The sequence below is a fragment of the Petaurus breviceps genome, unplaced genomic scaffold (assembly GCF_028583685.1).
Source record: "Petaurus breviceps papuanus isolate PSGF00001 unplaced genomic scaffold, PetGlider_PUasm1.0 151, whole genome shotgun sequence".
In the NCBI taxonomy this organism is placed as follows: Eukaryota; Metazoa; Chordata; class Mammalia; order Diprotodontia; family Petauridae; genus Petaurus; species Petaurus breviceps.
This window is the reverse complement of record NW_027185712.1, coordinates 14,622,269-14,645,619: the sequence shown is the minus strand read 5'-3', so window position 1 is coordinate 14,645,619 and position 23,351 is coordinate 14,622,269. Positions and strand designations below refer to the sequence as shown.

The window sequence follows — 23,351 nt, the reverse complement described above, 5'->3', positions numbered from 1 at the left end:
CTTTTATAATGGGAGTGTCACCTGTAGTGTGTTTATTATAGCAATCATTTGACATGATGGTTGAAATAGGTCTGGAGTGAAATTAGGTACTTGAATGTTTAACCTTTTTCTCCAGGTAGCACAAGGATGTAAAGTGGGTCCTATGGCTCATATACTTTTTAAAACCCTTAATACCTGATAATTTAATTTACAGGCTTATTTATCTTTAGGTGTTCTATATAGTACCATTAATGTACAAGGAAAGCAGTAATTTTTGAAGGTAGAGCAACTCCTGTTTTGACAAAGGAAAGGACAAAATTTTTACATGTACCTAGCAAAGGCTACACTATCATTTTCAATTCAATGTCTATTTGTTAATTATTTCAGAAAATCTGGTTCTGTCAAATTTCACAGACAGTAGTAATACTTATATGAGGCTATAGGAAATTGGAAACATGAGATTATGTTAATTAGCTTAGCATGAAAGCCCCAGTAGTTATTTAGCCCAAGAAAATTATATAGAAGCTTCTATTCTAGCTTCATTGTATCAGGCTTCTTGGTATCCATCAAGCTAACCTGAGAGAGTCAATTGGAACTTCCTACTTATCCCATTTCTCACTGAGATGGTTCCACTCCACCTCCCCACTTTCAGGCTCTCTAACATATTGTGACCACAGGATACGGAGTCCTTATAATTAGCTATCTAGGTAACCAGTGCTCCCATTCTTTTGTACCACAGTTCCTTTTTCTACTTCAGTAATGCATTTAACCACAAAGTCTTGGCAATGAATTTCTGACAATAAAAGGTCAAATCTTCTGGGCCAGGCATAGCTCAGGCCAGTACAGGGATTCAGGCTTGAGATTGGAATGCAATGAAGAATTTGTGGACCATAAATATAATAACAACTTGTGAGGAGATTAAAAAGGATATAAGTCCTAAGTAAATTAAACTAAAACCATTACCTAGGGAGTAGGCTGTGTTCCCCCAATGCATTCATAACAGCAACAGGCAGCACTTGCTCAGGTATTTGCTTAGTAGGGCAAATAGAATTCAGCTAAAAACTTCAGAGCACCCACTTCTAGTAGACTAGACCTTTCATGCCTCAGGGGACAAGAAGCCCAAACCACTAATTCAAGTTCTTTTTTCTCTGACCAACCAATTGCCTCCATATTTTCTTAAAGAGAAATCATCCCAAACCAATAATTCAAATTTTCTTCTCCAGGGATAACCAAATCTCAAGAATAGTCTACCAGTTTCCTTAATTCAAGCATAAAGCATAACATAAACATAACTACATAAACATATAATATAACATAACATAAAGCATAACAACACATTGTTGTTAATTAATAACATTATTAATAGCCAACATTTATATAATTTGCAAAATGCCTTCCTTACAACAGTGCTAAAATCATCATTCTCTTTATTTCATTTAGCTCAAAATGCTTGTTTTGAATAAGTCATTTTACAGATTCATTTCAAGTTAACAGGTTTAAATATGCTTATATACAAGATTATTTACCCCATGCTTCATAAAAGCAATAGCTACCCTGTTTTTTACTTTGGCATTTGAGTCGTTATGGTCCTTCACTACTTTTTTATTCCTAGAGATTATTTTTCATTTGTCATATTGGTGCCTATTTATCTAATGTAGTAACCAAACTTCATTGTTTTCTTCTGTCCATCTTTAGTACTTTTGTAATACCACTTTAGCTTGGTCATGAGTTATTGTCTTTATATCAATATGATATTCTCTTCTCTTTATTCCTAGAGATTTTCTTTTTGGTTAAATCTTATTAGGGCTTATTTGTGCAATGTAGTGACCAAAGGTCGTTTTCTTCTATATGCAAAGCATGAAAACTCTCAGTGTTTTTTTCTTGGGGTGAAGAGTTGTGGGACAGCTGCGAATGGTTAGTGGTAATATCAATTAGGCATTTATTAATTGTTTACTATGTGGCAAATGTTGTGCCTGGGGATACAAATATGTTGACAGAAAAAAATCCTACACAACAGGAGCTATTATTATGGTGAGCAATTATATTTCAAAATGTGAGAGAGGGAAGACCTTTAGTAGGATTGACTGGCCTCTGTGTCACTGAAAAAATCAGCCTGCACATACTCTTTGATGTAAAGTGCCACTAGCTGCCAATCTTTGTGCTACTTCCTTATTCTTTCAGTAACCTTTCTATAGAAAACTGTGGTGACCTGAGAGTCCTAAGACATTGCTTTTCTTTCACTTCTCAAAAGGAGTAGAGACCTAGGTCCCAACTGCTTGTAGGGATGACTAGGAAGAATGTTTTAAGTATTAACTTTTTAACCCAAGGGGAATTCCGACTCTCAAAAGATTCCTGAGACCAAAGGTCCCTCTGTTTGTGTATAAGAAGGGAAAGTAGAGAATAGGGACAAAGGAGGTGGTGAAAAGTTACCTGGGATTTTCCTCACAACTCATTTGCTTGTTTAGACAGTTAAGTACAGAAGCATTTATGAAGCTATGAAAGTGTGTTGTTGAATTGTTTCAGTTGTGTTCAACTTTCTGTGACTGCATTGGTGGTTTTCTTGGGAGAGATAATGGAGCAGTGTAATGGGAATGTAAATTTAAAGATCTACCCTGCCCCTAGGCTAAAGTGCACCTGGAGCTTGGGGTGGGAGGCTTGTTTTTCAGTAGATACCGTGTTTCCCCGATAATAAGACACTGTCTTATTATTTTTTTGGACAGAAAAACACTAGAGGGCTTATTTTCAGGGGAAGGCTTATTTTAATGAACATTGACAGCAATTTTAATAAACAGGTAAATGTGAACAAAAAAATGTACCTTTATTCAATAATGATCATGTCATCTTCAACAACATCATCATAAGTGTCCATACCCTGAATTCCGTCCTGGATGTTTTGCGCCTCCATTTCCTTCAGAAGAAGTGGACCCAATCTGTCATGTCCAGCAATATAGCTCTCTTTAAATGAATATGTCTTGTCCAGGTAACCTGCTCATAGTGCCTTGGCGACACAGCTGTCAGTAATTTTATCCCATGACTTCTTCACCCAAGTCACGACTTCTTGCAGACAGGGCTTCACAAAGTTTCCACGCTGATTTCTTTCCATTCTATTTTCAATGTAGTCATTGACTTCCATGCGCAAATGGTCCTTGAATGGCTTGTTTATTGCAATATCAAGGGCCTGGAGATAGGCAGTCATTCCTGCAGGAATCATTACTTGATCTATTCTTCTCTCTGCAAGGAAGTTCTTCATTTCTTTAGCGCAGTGAGTGCTGGCTGAATCCCAGACTATCAGACCTCTTTGGTTACCTCGCATAACAAGTGGCAGCATTAAATCAACCCACTTTCTTATAACGGCTTGTGTACACCAGGCTTTTTCAGTTTCAAGAACGTAAATGCCAGATACACGTTCAATCTTATCTTTCTTGCCCTTACTGATGATTAGAGGTGTGGCTTTCTTTCCATCCAAACGAATTGCCAAAACACAGGTGACCCTTGCACTTTCATAGCCAGTGGTGGGAATGTAGATTGACGTTGCACCCCTGTGATGAATTGTTGTTTGAGATCCTTGTCCCATAAACACTGCAGTTTCATCCATAGCAATCATATTGCAGGTTTGGTACTTGGAAATGTCGATCCTATCAATAAAGGACTTGAATGCAAGTGCACGTTTAATAACTTCAGCATCTTCCAGCTTAAACAGTGTTGTTGATCTTCTTAGGGACAGTTCATACCGTTGAAGGAAACCGTCCAACCAGTGTTGTGATGCTTTGAATCCTTCTGAGACCATTTCAAACTCTGGTGCCATTGAAAGGGCAAATGCTTGAATATCAGCCCTGCGCACAACCAAGGCCTTTGCTCTCCTGTCAGCAATCCATTCACCATGAGGATCTCCAAGTCAGGATATAAGTCAGCCTGCCGACCTGATCCAGACCTGCGCTTTTTCCCTTTTCCCTCATCCACCTGTTGATTGAGGTTATTATAATCTGCTCTCCATTTTCTGACCATTCGAAGATCCAAAAGTTTTTCTTTACAGAAAACTGCAAGATTCTTGCCATGTGACTCCTCTGCAATTGCTTTCTTATACTCAACAGTATAGCTCTTCCTTTTTGTACTCATGTCTGGGGGTCAAAACAGACAGAATAATAAAATTATGACCATCAGTCCTTCTTTTCACTCCATCATGCCCCCTGAGTTCTTTTTTTCTCCATCATGCCCTTTTTATCCTCCATCATGCCCCCTCACTCCCGCTTACATACCGGGTTTTTATGTTGTCCTGCCTCAGCTCTCCTCCGCGGCACTGCTCTCAATGGCGCCAGCAAGCAAATCACTGGGGAAGAACAGGATGACGCGCTCACTGCTGCAGCTCTGATTGGATGCAGCTCGGAGCACGGCATGCGTTTCACCCGGGGGGAGGGGGGGACTGTGCATACAGAGGGTACCGTAATGTAGCGTGTAGCGCAGGGGATCACCTTCACTACAGTAGCAATCTCAATAGGGTTTATTTTCGGGGGAGGGCTTATTTTAGAGGAATCTTACACAGTAAGGGGAGGGCTTATTTTCGGGATAGGTCTTATTATCGGGGAAACACGGTACTTCTTGATTGGCCAGTGAGTCAATAAGTTGTTACATTCTCTGAGCCAGGAGAAGGCTATATAAGCCCTGATCAGATGAAACTCTGGGAAGCCATTGTCCAGGCCCCCACCCCCCCCCCCCCCGGCCCCGCAACCCACATGTTGATTTGGTATGGATGTAATGGTTAGACAGTTTGGAAAACTGTCTACTTGATTTGTCTTTCTGTCTTGATAATTCTGTCTGTATACTCTGAAGTTCGGGGTGCTGACCTTTTTCCCCTGAACTAGGTGAATGATACATATTTGACTGATTAAAATAAGCTTGTTAACCCATTTTGAGTTGCTTTCCTTTATCAAAGCATATCCAAGAACTTGTGGTGGCAGCGACCCTAGGGACACTGGGGTGCTTGCTGCTACAAGCAGTTTGCCATTTCCTTCTGCAGCTTGTTTTACAGATGAGGAAACTCAGGCAGACAGGGTTAAGTGACTTTCCCAGGGTGACACAGATAATAAGCATCTCAGGCTGGATTTGAACTCAGGATTATGAGCCTTCCTGACTCCAGTCCCTGCACTCCGTCCACTGTGCCACCTAGCTACCCAGTGACAGGTAGTAGATAGTTACAGTATGTAGGTAAAATATTCTTATTCTTATGGACTATACAGTCTAATGGGATATATGACCACATATAAAAAATGATAAGTTTTAAGAGTGTACAAAAGAGATGCAAGCAAGTATTAGATGAGATCCTAGGGAGGGTCATCATCATTGAGTAAGAAGAGCTGTTACAAGGTTAATGAGAGCCTGGCTTGAAGTGCTACCAGTGGAAACAGAAAAGAAGATAGATAAGAGAACCATTGTGGAGATAGAATCGATATAAAACATCAATAGCAGGAGGTGAGAAAGAAGGGAAGGAAAGAATAAAAAGTTTTCAAAAGAAATAAGGTCAGAGAAAGAAGAATGAGCTTGAGTAGAAAGTTCAGTTCTGGACATCCTGACTTTCAGATGCTGGCAAGGGACATCATATAGAAATGCTTTTAGACAGATGGTGATATGAGTTGGAAGCTCAGGAAAAAGTGCAGGGTTGTAGATGTAGTTTTGGGAATCAACTGTTTAGAACTGATAGTTGAAACCATGAGAGTGAATGAGATTATTTAGCAATAGAGTATGGGGAGAGAAGAGGCCTGAGGATGAAATCTTGGGTATTAGGATTGAAGTGACATGAAAAACCATAGAAGAAATGAATAATGACGATAAAGGGTGTTGTAGGAAAAGCCTGAGTCAAACTAGTCTTATGTTTGGTGGCTTTTTTAGTAGCTTATGCTTAGTATTGGAATGAAATGAACACTTATAGAGGATAAGACAGTTAACAAAAAAGAGATTTACATGGTCATAGCTGGGGAAGGATATTCACTGAGGATATTGAAACCATTCATTGTGCATAGTTCCTCTCCTTCTTTGGTAGTTCACTAGTCAATCTGGAGGATCTGAAGCTTGTACTCAGTCAACTAGGAAGCATTTACAAAGGTGTACCATGTTTCCCCGATAATAAGACACTGTCTTATTATTTTTTGGACAGAAAAACACCAGAGGGCTTATTTTCAGGGGAGGGCTTATTTTAATGAACATTGACAGCAATTTTAATAAACAGGTAAATGTGAACAAAAAAATGTACCTTTATTCAATAATGAATTCAATACAGAACAGGATGACGCGCTCACTGCTGCAGCTCTGATAGGATGTAGCTCGGAGCGCGGCGTGCGTTTCACCCGGGGGGGGGACGGTGCATACAGAGGGTACCGTAATGTAGCGTGTAGCGCAGGGGATCACCTTCACTACAGTAGCAATCTCAATAGGGCTTATTTTCGGGGGAGGGCTTATTTTAGAGGAATCTTACACAGTAAGGGGAGGGCTTATTTTCGGGATAGGTCTTATTATCGGGGAAACACGGTATGTAAAGAATGGATAATTAAATTGAGCCAACAGTTATAGAGCACTTAAAAAAAGTTTGGAGAAAGGGATGAAATTGCAGTTGGATGAGGTAGAAGGGCCAAGGGTAAAGTCTTAGGATTGAGGTGACTTTATCTTATTTATAGGTAAGGTAGAGAAATCCAGTGAAGTAGGATCTATATGACATGTAATAAAGAAGAGGGATGATATAGCTCAAACAAGATCCTGGAACAAAAACAAGGATGAATTGGATCATGGTCACAGGAAGAAAAATTGTGAGTCATGGCTAAATTTTCACACTTCCAGAAACTTAAATTTCTCTGATATACACACTATAAATGTATACTATACAGATACAATAGAGTGTATACTTCATGATTCAGGCTCACAGAATATCAGAATTGTAAGGGTCCCCAGAGATCATCTAGTTGAACTGGCAATTGGAGATTTATCAAATATCCCTGTCAGCATAGTTGATAAGGAAACATTCATTCAGGCTCTACCTGAATACTTCTTATGATGGGAATCTCACTGCCTCATGAGGCAGCCAGTTCTAATTTTGGATCTCTCTAATCATTAGGGAGTTTTTCTTACCTTGAGCTAAAATTTGGTTCTATGAAACTTTCATCAGTTGTTCTTAGGCCTCAAGGTTTTTCTTCTCCAAAGTAAACCTTCCCAGTTAATTCTTTTGACCCTTAAGCCATAGTTTTCAGGTCTTTCATTATATTTGATCAGCTTCATTTAGATCTAGTATGTTACTCTTCCTAAAACATGACTCCTATAACTTAATAGCATATTTCAGTTGTAGTCTGACTGGAGTAGGGAATACCTTAGACCTGTCATCCTTTATTCTGGATGATTTAATTCTGTTACTGCTGTTGAAGATCACATTACATTTTTTGGAAAATCATAGCACATCATTGACACATTTTCCACGTTCAGGCCTCTAAAACCTCAAGATCTTTTTAGCTAAATTGTCATCTAGCTATGTTTCTGCCATTTTATGCTTCTGTAATTTCTTTTTTTGCACCAAAACGTAGGACTTTGCATTTATCCCTATTAAATTACAATTGGCCAGTTTTTCTAGACTGAAAATCATTTTAGATCCTAATTCTGTTATCCAAACATATTAGTCATCTTTATCATTATCTGGTCATTTAAAAAATGTTAAATGGAAGAAAGCCAAGAACTAAGTCACCTGGAACTCCATTAAAACCTTCACTCTAGATTGATGTTGATCTTTTAATGATGTCATCTTTCAATGCAGTTATTAAGCCAGTATCTAATCTACCAAAATATCCATCCTCTGAACTACATCTTTCCATCCTATCTTGGCCACAAAGATATCATGAAACTATGTGAAATATTTTACACAAATTTAGCTATACTGTATTTGTGACATTATCCAAGCTAATAATTTATAATTTATGTCAGAAAAGAAAGCAAATTTAATCTGGCCAAGTTTGTTTATTAATACATTTATGTTATCTTGTAATGGTCTTCAATTTCTAAGTGCTCCCAAGTTGTAAGGAATTGAAGAAAATGTGAATTTATGCTCTTAATGATCACTGTTTCCCTTTCTAGATGCTCACAGAACCATCCTTTTAATTTTGTCAGGAACTAATCTAAAGTAGAGGAATCACTAGCCTGTAACTTGAAGGCTTCTACCCTATAATTTTAAGAGTCTAATAATCTTTGCATTTAACATCTACTAAAATTTCTTTGTGGCCTTCTGTATTAAGTAATATTTATATACCTCTCTAAGGTTTACAAAATGTTTTCCTTAGGACACCTTTAATGTAAATTGAGCAAATATTTCCCTTTATAGATAAAAACAAAGCGGATTAGAAAAATTACATAGTTAGAGGCGGCCAGGTGGTTCAGTGAGTAAGAGCACTGGCTCCAGTGTCGGGATGACCTGGGGATCAAATCTGGGCTCAGATACTCAGCACCACACCCAGAAATAACTGGCCGTGTAACCTTGAGCGAGTTACTTAACCCCGATTGCTTAAAAAAAAAAAAGAAAAAAGAAAAATTACGTAGCTTACCCATGGTTAGAAAGCTGGTAAGTTTCAAAATCATCATTCAAGCATTGTGTCAGGATTTTGAAATTCAGTGCTCTTTGCACTATGCTATACTAATTTTGAGGTCTGACCTTAGTTCAAACTGATGAGATCTTCTTCTGCAGCACAGCTTATAATGGCAGGCTCTTTTCTAAAGGTCAGTGATAGTAGCTGGTTAAAAATGAGAGCTGTGGCCACTTAGCTAGCAAGTTTATTTTTCATGCCTTCACTCTGCTTCAGGACTTCTGACTTCATTCTCTTGTTGTTCAGTTATTTTCAGTCGTGTCTGACTCTGTGACCCTATTCAGAGTTTTCTTGGCAAAGATACTGAAATGATTTGCCATTTCCTTCTTCAGCTCATTTTATAGTTAAGGAAACTGAGGCAAACAGGGATTAAGTGACTTGCCCCAGTTCACAGGGAGAGTAAGTATATGAGGCCAGATTTAAACTCAAAATGATGAGTTTTCCTGACTTGAGGCTCTGTACTCTTATCTACAGCACCACCTAGCTGCCCAGATTTCAGTCTTAGTGGAGAGGGGAACAAAACATTGACATCTCTGATCTGAAAGCAAAGACAGACCTCTATGCTGCTAAGAAATACTCTACAAACCTACCTACTCTGGACACTGAAAGCTGCCTACTAGTAAACTTCCCACCATCACTAAGCACCTTATGGGGGACTGGATCTGGTTATCTGTAAGGCATCTACAGTTTGAATAAGCCTCACAGACATCAGAAGATAGGGTTGTCTGTTCCTTTTTGATCATGTGTATGATTAGTTTGATAGCTTTTTGATTGAAAGTCCTTGAACCAATAAATTGTGATGTAATATTAAGTAGTTGGGTTTTTTGAAAAGTCTGTGAGAGTCTGGAGCTGTACTCAATCAAACTTTTTTATGATCACCTAACTCCCTGTCCTTAAAGTGTTGGTAGGGGTATTGAAAGAATTTATATTCTAGGGGATACAATGGGATTGTGGGACTTTTGACTTGCTGGTAATTTAGGAAGAATATGTGTTATAAGACCAAACTTAGGAGCTGATGTAATGAGCTAACATTCCTTCTATAGAAGCATTTTGGCTCAGGCTGTGGGGATGGGATGAGATGAGGATGATGGTGAGGTCCTTCCAGTGTGGTATACGTGGAAGTGTAGAAGCCAGTGTAGTAGCCCCAGAAATCATGGGGAGATGGAGGTAAAGGTTGATGTAAAGCCTCACAGCCTTAAGTGAAAATCTTTTAATGAGACTGCAGACACAGGCTTGTTCTTCACTTTGATTTGTGTTAAATTTCTTATATATGAAAGCTTGGCTATCTTTGTTAACTCCAAGCTAGCATACCTACTGCCTTCCTTATTGATAGCCTGAGGTGTGATTCTGGGTATCTCTTCCCTTTTTATTTCTTTGTGTAAACTATTTACACTTTATTAGTGGCAGAAGAGCCTTTGGATCCTCAGAACTTTCTACCTTTGGACTTTTAGTCCTTACCTGATAAAGGCTTTTGTTCTAGAGTGTTTGCTGACTCCCAAGAGAGAATCTTCACAATCAAATTCAGGATTAAAGACTCTTGTTCTTTAAAAAAAAATGACAACAAAGATTAGAGCAGAACTCTATGACTTTATGCCCATGCACCTCCTTTCCAAAAATCAGTTTGACTTAGGTTTTTATGATTTCCCCTCTGTCTTAGTTGTAGTTAATAATTGAACTAGGAAGTTTAGGAAAGTTTTATCTCACCATCTGAGACCCATGCAATGGAAATGCTCTTAAAAATCTATCATCTGTGAGGACAGAATGAAATATTTTATGATTTTGTCCTGATCTATGAAAGAAATAATCATTTCAAGGATCTATGATTTTGTACTTTACGTTGCAATCTTTGTACAACTTAGTGATTGGTCTTACTGTGTTTCTGTGGCCTTAAAAGTTCATCACTCTGAAGCCATCCTGGCAGTGATTCTGAACTTAAGGCAGGTCTTACCACACCTGTTGGACCCTCTCCAGCTTTATAGGACATGTTGGGTCCTGCAGACTGCTGGAATAATCTTTAAAATGACATAGTTATCTCCACGCTATCATAAGGCATCAGACTATGACAGAAATAGTCCTTTTTTTTCTGTAAGAAGATTTGTTGTACATATATAAAAATCCTAATAGACTTCTTATAAGGTGCAGCAACAGAATTCATTTTGACTATTCTTTGATTATTAATAACAGTTGAATTGTAAACAGAAATAAATTTACCAATGGGAGTTCCCTCACTGTCATGGAGAATGAGCAGAGAGTCAAAATGGAATAATTTCTCCCGTATAGATAGGTCCTTCTGATTTTCCTCTTTGCAAGTGACATTGTGTTGATTTCATCAAGCCTGGTTGGGAACATACACACACACACCCATCAAGCATTTTTAAAGTATCTGCTATGTGCCAGACCCTGTGCTTAGTGCTTTATAATTATTGTCTTATTTCATCCTCACAGAAATATTGGGAAGTAGTATTTTACAGTTGAGGAAACTGAAGCAAACAGAATTTAAGTGACTTGCCCAGGGTCACACTGCTAATAAGTGTCTAAGGCTGGATTTGAACTCCTTTATCTGCCTGATTGCTGGCCTAGCAATCTTATCAACTGTGCCACCTTGATGCCTTGAAACATTGCAGACCCTCTAAAATTAGATTCCTAATCACTCAGAGAGTTTGTCTGAACTATCCATACCAAAAAACATATGGATTAAGAATTCCCTTTGCCCAAACATTTACATGGACAACTTATAGAGCTCTGGTCTATCAGTACATATGTCTTGCATGAACATTGCAAATAGATAATAATTTGAGCCCAGAGTTGAGTATGAAGAGACAGATAAGCTAGATTGACTTTGGAAATTACATGGAGTATTTAAGTACTCCAAACTTCTCCTTGAATCAAAGGACCATCTTTTTTAATAAGAATATTCTTCTGGTGATGCTGTAATCCTTGAAGAATGACACTTGAGGATCACCTATGTGTCAATGGACAGATGTAAACATTGTACAGGAGAAGTACTATGCAGGTTTTCTTCAGGATTATTAATATAATATGGGTAAAGGATAACTGATGAATAGTCAGAGAACTCCAGTGGTATCTACAAAATGTAAGGACACTTGGAGGTAGGCTCTAGCATTGGATGGACCTTTTCTGGAAATTTTTTTGGGAGGATATGGACAAGAATTGTTTAGAACAAGTAGGTTTTGATGGGCTAGACTGCAATCTTTACCACTAGAGTACCTACATTGGAAGATCCATGGATTAAGTATAAATTTGAGTGTTTCACAGTGAACTTTAAGTCATAGAAATTTAAAAATGTCTTACCTAAGAGGAAGTAATAAGTAAGTTAAATCATTTAGAGGGTACTATAAAAATAGGATTCTTAAATTTAAAAAAGTTTATATTGCACTCCTTTTTTAAAGATAAAAAATTATTAATATTTTTATATTGACCTTCATTGAAAAATATTTCCCTTACCCTTCCCCATCATAAAAAAATTTTTATTATTGTCAAAGGAAAAAGGAAAATAAGATTGTCTGTAAAACCAACCAAAACCATGAAATGAGTCTGATAAAATGATAACAACAACAACAACAATAATAATAAATATTTACATGGTGCTTATTATGTGCTAGGCACTATACTAAGGGCTTTATAATTATTATCTCATTACATCCTCATAACAACCTTGGGAGGTAGGTTCTATTATTAACCCTATCTTACAGATGAGGAAAGTACGGCAGACAGTGATTGTCCACATTCACACAGCTAGCAAGTGGCTGAGCACAGATTAAAACTCAGGTCTTCCTGACTTCAGGTGCCACCAAGTTGCCCAATATATGCATAATAACACACTTGTGTAGTTCTCTCACCTCTCCAGTGAATGGGAGGGAAGTGTATATTCAATTTCTTCTTTGGGGTTGTCTGTTCAGTATAATTTATAACAATTGTTTTCCTTTCTTCTTATTCTTCACTATATGTTGCTACCATTTCTTATCCTGTTTTCCAGGATCTGTTTAGTTAGCTTTAGTTTATATGAATCTGTCTTTGCTTCTCTATATTTCATGTTTTCCATTTCTATCTCTGTATTTCATGTTTATCATTTCTAAAGACACAGAGATATTCCATTACATGGATCTACCATAATTAATTAGTTGCTCCCAAGTTGATGGGTATTTGCTTTGTTTCCAGTTGTTTGAGACCACAAAAAGTGTTAATTTAGATATATGAAGATCCCCCCCCCCCTTGCTTTTAAACCAGTGACTGCTGTTGGGTATATTCTTACCAGTGTAGTCTCTATGTTAAAGGATATGGGACATTATTTATTTATTTTTAGAGCACAATTTCATATCATTTTCCAGAAAGATGGTCATGTCCAAAAAAGAAATATGTCTCATTATGCACTCTTGAGATCCTCATGATTTTTTTTCAGGAGGTAAATAGCATATTTAATCATTAGACCTCCTGAATTGTGTTTGGTTATTATTGTTGATCATAGTTCCTAATTCCATTACAGTTGCTTGTTTTTATAATATTATTATTGTATAACTTTTATTCCTGGTTCTAGCCACTTTAGTTTGCTTTAGTTCATGTGAATCTTCCCAGTTTTCTCTGAAACAGCTTCCTTCATCATTTTTTACAGCACCATAATATTACATCATACTTGTATAAAATAACTTGTTCAGCCATTCCTCAATTGATTGGCACCCTCCCCAAATTCCAGTTCTTTGTAACCCTGAGGTTACAAAAGCTATAAATAATTTTGTTCATCTGTAGTTTTGAAAAATTTAATATTTTATTTTCCCCCAACTACATGTAAAAACAACATGTTTTCAATATTCATTTTGAAACTGAGTTCCAAATTCTTTCCCTCCTTATCTGCCCCTCTCATTGAGAAGGCAGGCAATTTGATATAGCTTATACAGTTTATACATGTGTAGTCACATAAAACACATTTGTATATTAGTCATGTTGTAAAAGAAAGCATAGACAAAAAATGAAAACCCAAGAAAAATAAAGTAAAAAAAAAATTATGCTTCAAACTTTATTCAGACTTTATCAGTTCTTCCTTAGGGGATAGATGACATTTTTTATGATAAGTCCTTCAGAGTTTTCTTGGGTCATTGTATTGCTGAGAATTGCTAAATCATTCACAGTAAATCATCTTACAGTATTACTGTTACTATGTACAATGTTGTCCCAGTTCTCATTTCACTTTGCATCAGTTCATGTAAGTCTTTCCAGGTTTTTCTGAGAGCATCTAGCTCATTATTTCTTAGAGCATTTCTTAGTATGCTCTCTCAATTATATACCACAGCTTTTTCAGCCATTTATCAATTGATGAGCATCCCCTCAATTTCAAGTTCTTTGCCACCAGAAAAGAGCTGTATAAATAATTTTGTGCAGCTAGATCCTTTTCTTGGTTTTGTCTCTTTAAGGATAGAGACATAGTAGTGATATTGCTAGGTCCAAGGGTATGCATGGTTTTATAGGCCTTGTCCCAAATTGGACATTTTTATAAAGGTCTTTTGGGTCCAAATTGCTTTTCATAATGGTTGGATCAGTTCACAACTCTACCAACAATGCATTAGTGTCTTCATTTTCCACATCCTCTCCAACATTTTTTATTTTCCTTTTCTGTCCTATTATCCAATCTAATAGGTGTGAGGTAATACCTCAGAATTGATTTAATTTGCATTTCTCCAGTCAGTAGTGATTTGGAGCATTTTTTTCATATGGCTATAGATAGTTTTGATCACTTCACCTGAAAACTGACTTCATAGATTTTGCATTTATCAATTGGGGAATGACTCTTATTTCTATAAATTTGACTTGGTTCTCTACATATTTGAGAGATGAGACCTTTATAAGAAAAACTTGCTTCAAGAATTTTTTCAGTTATTATTGCTAACTGTATTTCTCTCTATCCTATTCTTCCACCTCATTTTTTCACCTTATCCTTCCTCAAAAGTGTTTTGCTTCTGACTACCACCTCCACCCTCCCTCTTATGAGCAAACCTTCTGTAAAGCCAATCATGAGCAGCTATCCTGAGGACTGCTGCTGTGAATAACTTTAAGGATCTAATTGCATGGTATAGTGAGCTCTCTATTCAGCAATAAACTGAAGCAAAACATTCACAACATTATATAACAACTTATTACTAAAGTAGCCACATAGTCTTATTCAAAACATATCATTTAGTAAGTCACAATCTCCTCAGTCAGTATAGAGTTCCCAAGTCAAGTCTTCTTTCATCTTGACTCCAGGCTGGCTTCCAATCATCCTTAAGCCAATAATCCTTAAGGGGTAATCATCCTTATGGGGTAGTGGAAAGTACAAAGGCCATCACACCCCTAGGTCACAGTAAATTACAATCTCATTAATCGATACAGAATATCCAAGTGAAGTTCTCTTTCATCTTGACTCAAGAAAGGCTTCCAAACCCCATCGCTCCTCTTCCATGCTCCCAGCTCTTGCCTGTATTAACCCAATTGTTGCCTGGATTCACAGGTAGGCAGCTCTCCCAGCTCTTGCCTGGATTCACACACAGGCTGTTCTCTGCTCTGGTTCTATATCTCAGCCCATGGGAACTATTCCACTTCAAGCCCTTTGCAGTTTCTCTTTCTAGGAAAACAGCTTAACATTTTATACACGTTACTGGCACTATCATCTCAATTCTCTTTCTGAGAAATCAACACAAATGAACAAAAGTCCTTCTGTCTGACAAAGTACACCAAGCAACAGACAGAATGCTTCTGTTTGATAAAGTGACACAAATCAACAGAGTGCTTCTGTCTGACAAAGTAGCACAAATCAACAGACAGAGTGCTTCTGTCTGAGGAAGTAACATCAACACAGACAACTCCCTTAGGCCTATTAAGGGCAGCACAGATGTATACTGTTTCCAACAAAGACTTGACACAATCAAAAGCAAAGCTCAGAGCCACTTGAATAGCAGAAACAAGCAGCAGTGTACCACTCTGCTTTCCATTACACCCTCCCATCTCCATCTCCTTCCCCTTCTCCCTTTCTGTAGGGTAAAATAGATTTCACTACCCAACTGAGTGGGTATATTATTTGAGCCAATTCAGTGAGAGTAAGGTTCAAATATTCCCCAATATCTATCTCCCCATCTTCCCTTTTGCTGTAAAATCTCCTTGCCTCTTTTATGTGAACTAATTTATCCCATTCTGCTTTTACCTTTCCCCTTCTCCCAATTATTCTTCTTTTTCAACTCTTAATTGTATTTTTTAGATATCATTCTATCATATTCATCTCACTCCTGTGCCCTCTGTTCATATACATTCCTTCTTATGACTGCTCTAATAATGAGAAAGATGAGTTACAAGTATCATCTTCCCATGTATGATTGTAAACTGTTCAACCTAATTAAGTTCCTTTTGATTTAACTTTCCTGTTTACTTTTTTATGCTTCTCTTGAGTCTTCTATTTGAAAGTCAGATTTTCTTTTCAGGTCTGGTCTTTTCATCAGGAATGCTTGAAAGTTGTCTATTTCATTGAAAATCATTTTTTCTCCCTTGGAGGATTATACTCAGTTTTGCTAAGTAGGTGATTCTTGGTTGTAATCCTAGCTCCTTTGCCTTCTGCAATATCATATTCCAAGCCTAATGTAGAAGCTGTTAAGTCTGGTGCTATTCTGACTGTGGTGCCATGATATTTGAATTGTTTCTTTCTGACTGCTTGTAGTATTTTCTCCTTGACCTGGGGAACTCTGGAATTTGACTATAATATTCCTGGGAGTTTTCATTTTGGGATCTCTTCAATGAGGTGATTTGATGGATTCTTTCAATTTCTGTTTTATCTTCTGGTTCTAGAATATCAGGGGAGTTTTCCTCGATAATTTCTTGAAAGATGATGTCTAGGCTCTTTTTTTGATCATAGCATTCAGGAGTCCAATAATTTTAAAATTATCTTAAGAGAGGATTCTGGGAAGACAGTGGAGTAGGCCAGAAAATTCCAAGCTCTCAAGGTTTTTCCCCCATAAAAGAGTTAAAATAGCACCGTAGGGCAAACAAAGTTTTAGTGAAGATAAATAAGAACAGGGGCATAAATGAGGCCCTCCTGGGACAATATAAGATTAGAAGAAAAATCCCAGGAGAGATTTGGTCCCTGTAAAGAGTAAACACTTCCAGGCTAAGTTCCATTTTAACAACAAGAGGCAAGCCCTGAGGTTAGTTGGTTTGAGAGGCTGCTTGGCTCCAGCCACAGGAACTTTTCAGTAGTGAGGAGAGTTGGGTGTTTGAGCCTGGGAAAATTGAGGGAACCTCTGCTGATAAGGAACAACAGACCCAGCTGTGCTGTGAAGAGTGGTATGGTTGAGAAGGAACTAGCACACACTTGGTGAGTGCAAAAACAGTGGAGTTGGAGGTTTGGCTTTGGTTTCAGGCTAGAGGGGAGAACTAAAGATCTGGGGCAAGAGGCCCCAGGGCTAGAGGTAATTACAAAAATTAAGCTACCACCACAAAAAAAATGCACAGAAGAGAAAGAATCCAACCATAGAGAGTTATTATGGGCATAGAGATGACCAGGGTTTATTTTTAGAGGAAGATATTGAAGTAAAGAAACCCCTAAAGAATAATGTCAAATGATTACCTGCCCAAAAAGAAGTCATAAAAGATCTTTAAAAAGACTTTAAAAATCAAATGACAGAGATGGAGGAAAAACTAAAAAAAAAAAAAAAAAGAAAGAAAAAAAAAGGAGAAGAGGAATCCAAGAAAAACAAGGTTATGTAAAGAAAGTCAACTAATTAGAAAAAGAGATCCAGAACCTTAAAGGAAGAAAATGACACCTTAAAAATCAGAATTGGGCAAAGTGAAGCCAGTGAAATTATAAGAGATCAGTAATTAACCAAAATGTGAATAATAAAAAATAGAAGAGAAAGTGAAACATCTTATAAAAAAGCAACATATTTGCAGAATAAATTAAGAGAAAATATAAAAACAATTGAACTAACTGAAAGTTATGATCAAAGAAATAATCTTGATACAATAATATAAGAAATAATTAAAGAAAATTCACCTGAAGCATTAGAAGACGGGAGGAAAGTAGAAATGGGAAAAAAATCCACTGAACACCACTTAAAAGAGATCCCATGAGGAAAACTCATAGGAATATCAAAGTCAAATATGCAACCCTCAGGTCAAGGATAAAATATTAAAAGCATCAAGATTAAAACAATTTAAATATGGTGGTACAGGGAGGCAGAGCCAAGATGGCAGAGTAAAAACAGGAACTTGCTTAAACTAATGCACCAGTGACCTCCAATACCTGTAAAAAAAATAAACAAATTTTAGAGCTACAGAACCCACAAAGTGACAGAAAGAAACAAATCCCCTACTGAGGACAGGCCAGGAAGCCAATAGGAAGGATCTATCACAATGGGTTGGGAGCCCAGTCCTGCATGAGCCGTGCCGGCCTAGACTCTCAGCCCAGACAAGCTGTAGCAGATTTCAGGTGACTGAATCACCAGCAGCTGTGGCAGTTTCCAGACCTCTCAACCCATAAACACCAAAGGAAAGCAAAAGGTCAGTAGGGAACTCTGTTGAAACCGGGCGAGAGAAGAGCATGGTCCAGCCCCTGCCCCTGGGGTGAGAGGTGGTAGCGGTGAAGTGGCTGCAGCTGCTGCCACATGGCTACCTCTGGAGCTCCTGGCCTGCAGATCATAGAGAGACCAAGCAACCATTTAGAGGGTAATTGCTCTTGCTTTGACCTCCTTGGATGTGGGTTGCAGTCTTGGGTGGGGGTCCTGAGGTGAGGAACGCCAGTGTGCCAGAGCTTGTGGTGGCTGTAGAGAGGGTGCCCTCCTCATAGCTCTGACAACTGTGAAAACCTCAGCAATTTGGGACACAGCTCTCTCCACTCTGGAAGCAGAGTTCTACCATGGCCAGGAGCTCAAAAATCAAGTATTTGGCTGGGAAGATGGGCAAACAGAGGAAGCGAAATCTGACCATAGAATCTTTTTTGGGGGACAAAAAGGATCAAAACATGGAACCAGAAGAAGACAACAAAGTCAAAACTCCTGCCTCAAAGGCTTCCATGGAAAAGTGATCAAACAACAGAAAAAGAATTTTGTCTATTAAAAGATACTATGATGATAAGGAAGATCTAAACATACAGTCAGAAGAAGACAGTGAAGTAAAAATTCCTACATCCAGAGCCACCAAGAAAAATATGAATTAGTTTCAGGCCATGGAAGAGCTCAAGAAGGATTTTGAAAAGAGAAGTGCAGGAAAAATTGGGAAGAGAAATAAGAATGATGCAAGAAAATCATGAAAGCATGTCAATAGCCTGACTGAAGAAAGAAACACCTTAGAAAAATAGACTAACTCAAATGGCAAAAGAAGCCCAAAAGGCCAGTGAGGAGAAGAATGCCTTAAAAAGACGAATTGTCTGGGTGGAATAGGAGTTTCAGAAACTCACTGAAGAGAATAATTCCTTCAAAATTAGATTGGAGCAAATGGAAGCTAATGACTTCATGAGAAATCAAGATACTACTAAACAGTTCCAAACAAATGAAAAAATAGAAGGCAATGTGAAATATCTCATTGGAAAAACCACTGACCTGGAAAATAGATCCAGAAGAGATAATTTTAAAAAATTATTGGACTAGCTGAAAGCCACAATTAAAAAAAGAGCCTAGAAATCATCCTTCAGGAAATCCTCAAGGAAAATTGCCCTGATATTCTAGAACCAGAGGGCAAAATAGAGGTTGAAAGAATTGACCGATTACTTCTTGAAAAAGATGCCGAAAAGAAAACTTCTAGGAATATCGTAGCCAAATTCCAGACTTCCCAGATGAAGGAGAAAATTGTACAAGCAGTCAGGAAGAAATAATTTGAATATTGTGGAAACACAATCATGATAACACAACATCTAGCAGCTTCTACATTAAGGGATGGAAGGGCTTGGAATATGATATTCCATAGGTCAAAGGAGCTAGGATTAAAACCAAGAATCACCTAACCATCAAAACTGAGTATAATGCTTTAGGGGAATATATGGTCATTCCATGAAATGGAGGACTTTCAAATATTCTTGATGAAAAACCCAGAGCTGAACAGAAAATCTGGCATTCTAATACAAGAAGCAAGAGAAGCATGAGAAGGTAAACAGGAAAAAGAAATCATAGGGAACTTATTAAAGTTGTACTATTTACATTCCTGTGAGGAAAAATGATAATTGTAACTCATGAGACTTTTCTCAGTATGAGGATAGTTGAAGGGAATACATACATACATACACACAGATACACACACACATGCATAGGAGGGTGTATGTGTATATAAATATATATGTGAGTGTGGGCATATGTATGGTCATGTATACATAAACAGAGGGCCCAGGATCAGTTGAATATGAAGGGATGATATCTAAAAAATGAAATTAAGAGGTACGAGAGAATATATTGGGAGTAGGAGAAAGAGAGGGACAGAAAAGGGCAAATTATCTCATATAAAAGAGTCAAGGGAAAACTGTTACAATGGAGGGGAAGAGCAGGAAGGTAAAAAGGAATGGATCAATCTTATGCTCATTGAATTTAGCTTAAGGAGGGAATAACATACATACTCAATTGGGTATCTTACCCTACAGGAAAGTAAGGGGGAAGGGGAAAAGAGGGGGGATGATAGAAGGGAAGGCAGATTGTGAGAGAGGATAGTTAGAAGTAAACACTTTTGAATCGGGACAGGGTCAAAGTAGAAAACATAATAAGTGGGGGGGGTGGCATAGGATGGAGGGTAATATAGTTAGTCTTTCACAATATAACTACTATGGAAACATTTTGCATAGCTACACATGTGCAACCTATATTGAATTGGATGTCCTTCCAGTGGGGGTGAATGAGGAGGGAAGAAGAGAAAGATTCTGCAAATCAGTATTAAAAACAAATGTTAAAAAAATTGTTTTTTACATGTAACTAGGAAATAAGATATACAGGCACTGGGGTATAGAAATCTGTCTTGCCCTACTAGAAAGTTGCGGGGGAGGGATGGGGCAGATTTAAGGTAGAACAGATTGGGGGAAGGGGTATTCAGTAGGCTCGCTATTTTGGGGTAGGGGTAGGGAGAAAATTTGTAACTCAAAATCTTGTGAAAATTAATGTTGAAAACTAAAAATAAATTGGAAAAAAAAATATATGGTGGTGCCATAATTAGACTCACACAAGACCTAGCAACAGATACTTTAAAGGAACACAGCTCTTGTAATACAATATATCAAAGAGCAAAAGAACTAAAATACCCTGCAAAGTTAAGTATCATCCTGAAAAAAAAAAGAATGGACATTTGATAAACTCTCAGACTTTCAATACTTTGTTTAAAAAATCCTGAGCTTAATAAAAGATTTGATATACAGGAACCTAGAGAAATGTAAGATGAGGTACATACCAAAGATTGATTATAAGGGATTCCTAAAGACAGACTATTTGATATATATACATATATATTTATATATATATATATATACACACACACACACATATATGTAAAATATGTCTAGCATTCTTATTAATAATAGGGTAGCTCATAAGAAAGATTGGGATAAACCTGATTTGATATGAATTTAAAAAGTAAAACCATTTAGGAACAGCAAAAAAGAGTAATCATTTCATAAAAATGAGATGTAAGAGGATGATTTGGTACAGAGGAATTAGATGGGGGAGGAGGGCTGGTAGTTTTGGTAAACTACTTTCAACGGGAATGGGTTTAAAAGGAAACAGTACATATATATTTAGAAGAGTATGAAAGCCTTCTAAATTCAGAAGAAATAAAATGATAGGGAAGGGGAGAGGATAAGGGATGGATCTTTAGAGAGGAGAATGAGGAAATCGGTAAAAGAGGGTTATAGAAGGGTGTTTAGATCTATGGGAATGAGAGAATAAGGGAGGGATTCTTGGAGGGGAGTAGGCAAGTAAGAGGAAGGCAAGGTAGTGGATAGAAGTAAAGTAGAAAAGGCAGGAGTGATAGGAAATGAGATGCAAAAACAAAAACAAAAATCAGGAGTCAAATATATTTGGGAAAGTATTTATCTGTATATGTATGTATATATGTATATGTGTATATTTATAGCTATAGAGAAACATATCTAAAATTTATTGTAGCCTTCTGGGGGATGGGAGAAGGAAAAAAAGAACAAATGAAAACAATGCACAGCAGAGAACAAAAGAAAACTCACAGGGAAGCAAAGAAAAGATGGGACAGTTCTCAACACAGTGACTTCTTGGATTTACCTATCAGGATTCAGTCTGATGTGTTTTCTAGACCTCAGTGGAACTTTTTTTTTTAAGTGGGGATAAGGGAGACAAAGAGGCAGGCCTGAAACGGGCCTGATCAACTTGGAGGCCAAGTTGTCCCACCAACCATAAGGGCCACTACCAGGCCTATCACCAAAGGGCTGGGACTGGAAAGAGCAATGTAAGAAGCAAATACAGGGGCCCCTGTCCTGGACAGCAAATACTCCTGGAGCTACCACTTCATAGCCCAGAAATTACAAAAAAAAAAAAGCCCTCATCAGTACTTCCAAAGACCAGGATGACAGAGTGAACTTCACCTCCTCCCACCGCACCCCCCCCCCCCCCCCCCCGAAAACATAGTAACTCTTGGCCCAGGGTAAAACCCTCTATAGTAAAGGCTTGGGATCCCTAGAGGAAGGGTGTGGCTAGGGCCCTGCCTCAAAATGGGTAGAAAGCAGACTACAAAGACAAAGACTCTGGAGTCCCACCATCCCCTGAGGGAGGAACCAAACTCAGAGGGAGACAGTGTGGACTCCACACCCACAGCTGAAACATCAACAGAGAATGGGTCCCAAGCACAGAAAGCTCTCCTAGATGAAATCAAAAGGAACTTTGAAAACCAAATGAGAGAGATAGAAGACAAAATGAATAATTCTCTCAAAACCAAAATAGCAGAATTAGAAAAACATTACAATGAAGAAAATATCTCTCTAAAAAGAAAAGTGTATGATATGGAAAAGGAGCTCCAAAAATTAACCAAGGAAAATGATTTGCTAAAAACTAGAATCAACCCAATTGAAACAAATAACTCTATGAGGAACCAAGAATTAGTCAAACAAAACAGCAAGAATGAAAAATTAGAAAAAGAGGTAAAATACCTCAAAGAAAAAATAACTGACCTGGAAAACAGATCCAGGAGAGATAATCTGAGAATCATAGGCCTACCAGAAAATCACGATGAAAAAATGAGCCTGGACAACATTGTCCAAGAGCTCGTTAAGGAAAACTTCCCTGAGATACTAGAACCTGAGGTAAAATAGAAATCGAGAGAATCCACCGGACACCTGCTGAAAGAGATCCCAAACTGAAGAGTCCTCGAAATGTTGTGGTCAAATTCCAGAACTACCAGATAAAAGAGAAAATACTTCAAGCGGCCGGAAAGAAACAATTCAAATATCGAGGGTCCACAGTGAGGATCGCACAGGATTTGGCAGCCTCTACACTGAAAGATCAGAGGCAGTGGAATACAATTTTCCAGAAGGCAAAAGAGCTTGGGTTACAACCAAGGATCATATACCCAGTGAGACTGAGCATATTCTTCCAGGCAAAGAGATGGTTATTCAACGATATAACAGAGTTCCAGACCTGTTTGATAAAGAAGCCAGAACTCAATGGAAAATTCAACCTCCAATTACGAGATGCCAACAGTGACTTAGAAAGGTAAACAAGGAAAACACACACACACACCCTGCTATTTGATAAGAGCAAACTGGTTGTAGACAAGTAGAGGGTATGAATATAAAATACA

The 23,351-nt window shown here is 37.8% G+C and overlaps 1 protein-coding gene across 3 annotated transcripts in view; it reads left to right on the top strand.

The window, feature by feature from the left end:
- Nucleotides 1–23,351, top strand: part of KIAA1328 (KIAA1328 ortholog) — a 512,616-nt gene that overhangs the window by 57,429 nt on the left and 431,836 nt on the right. The window lies entirely within an intron of this gene.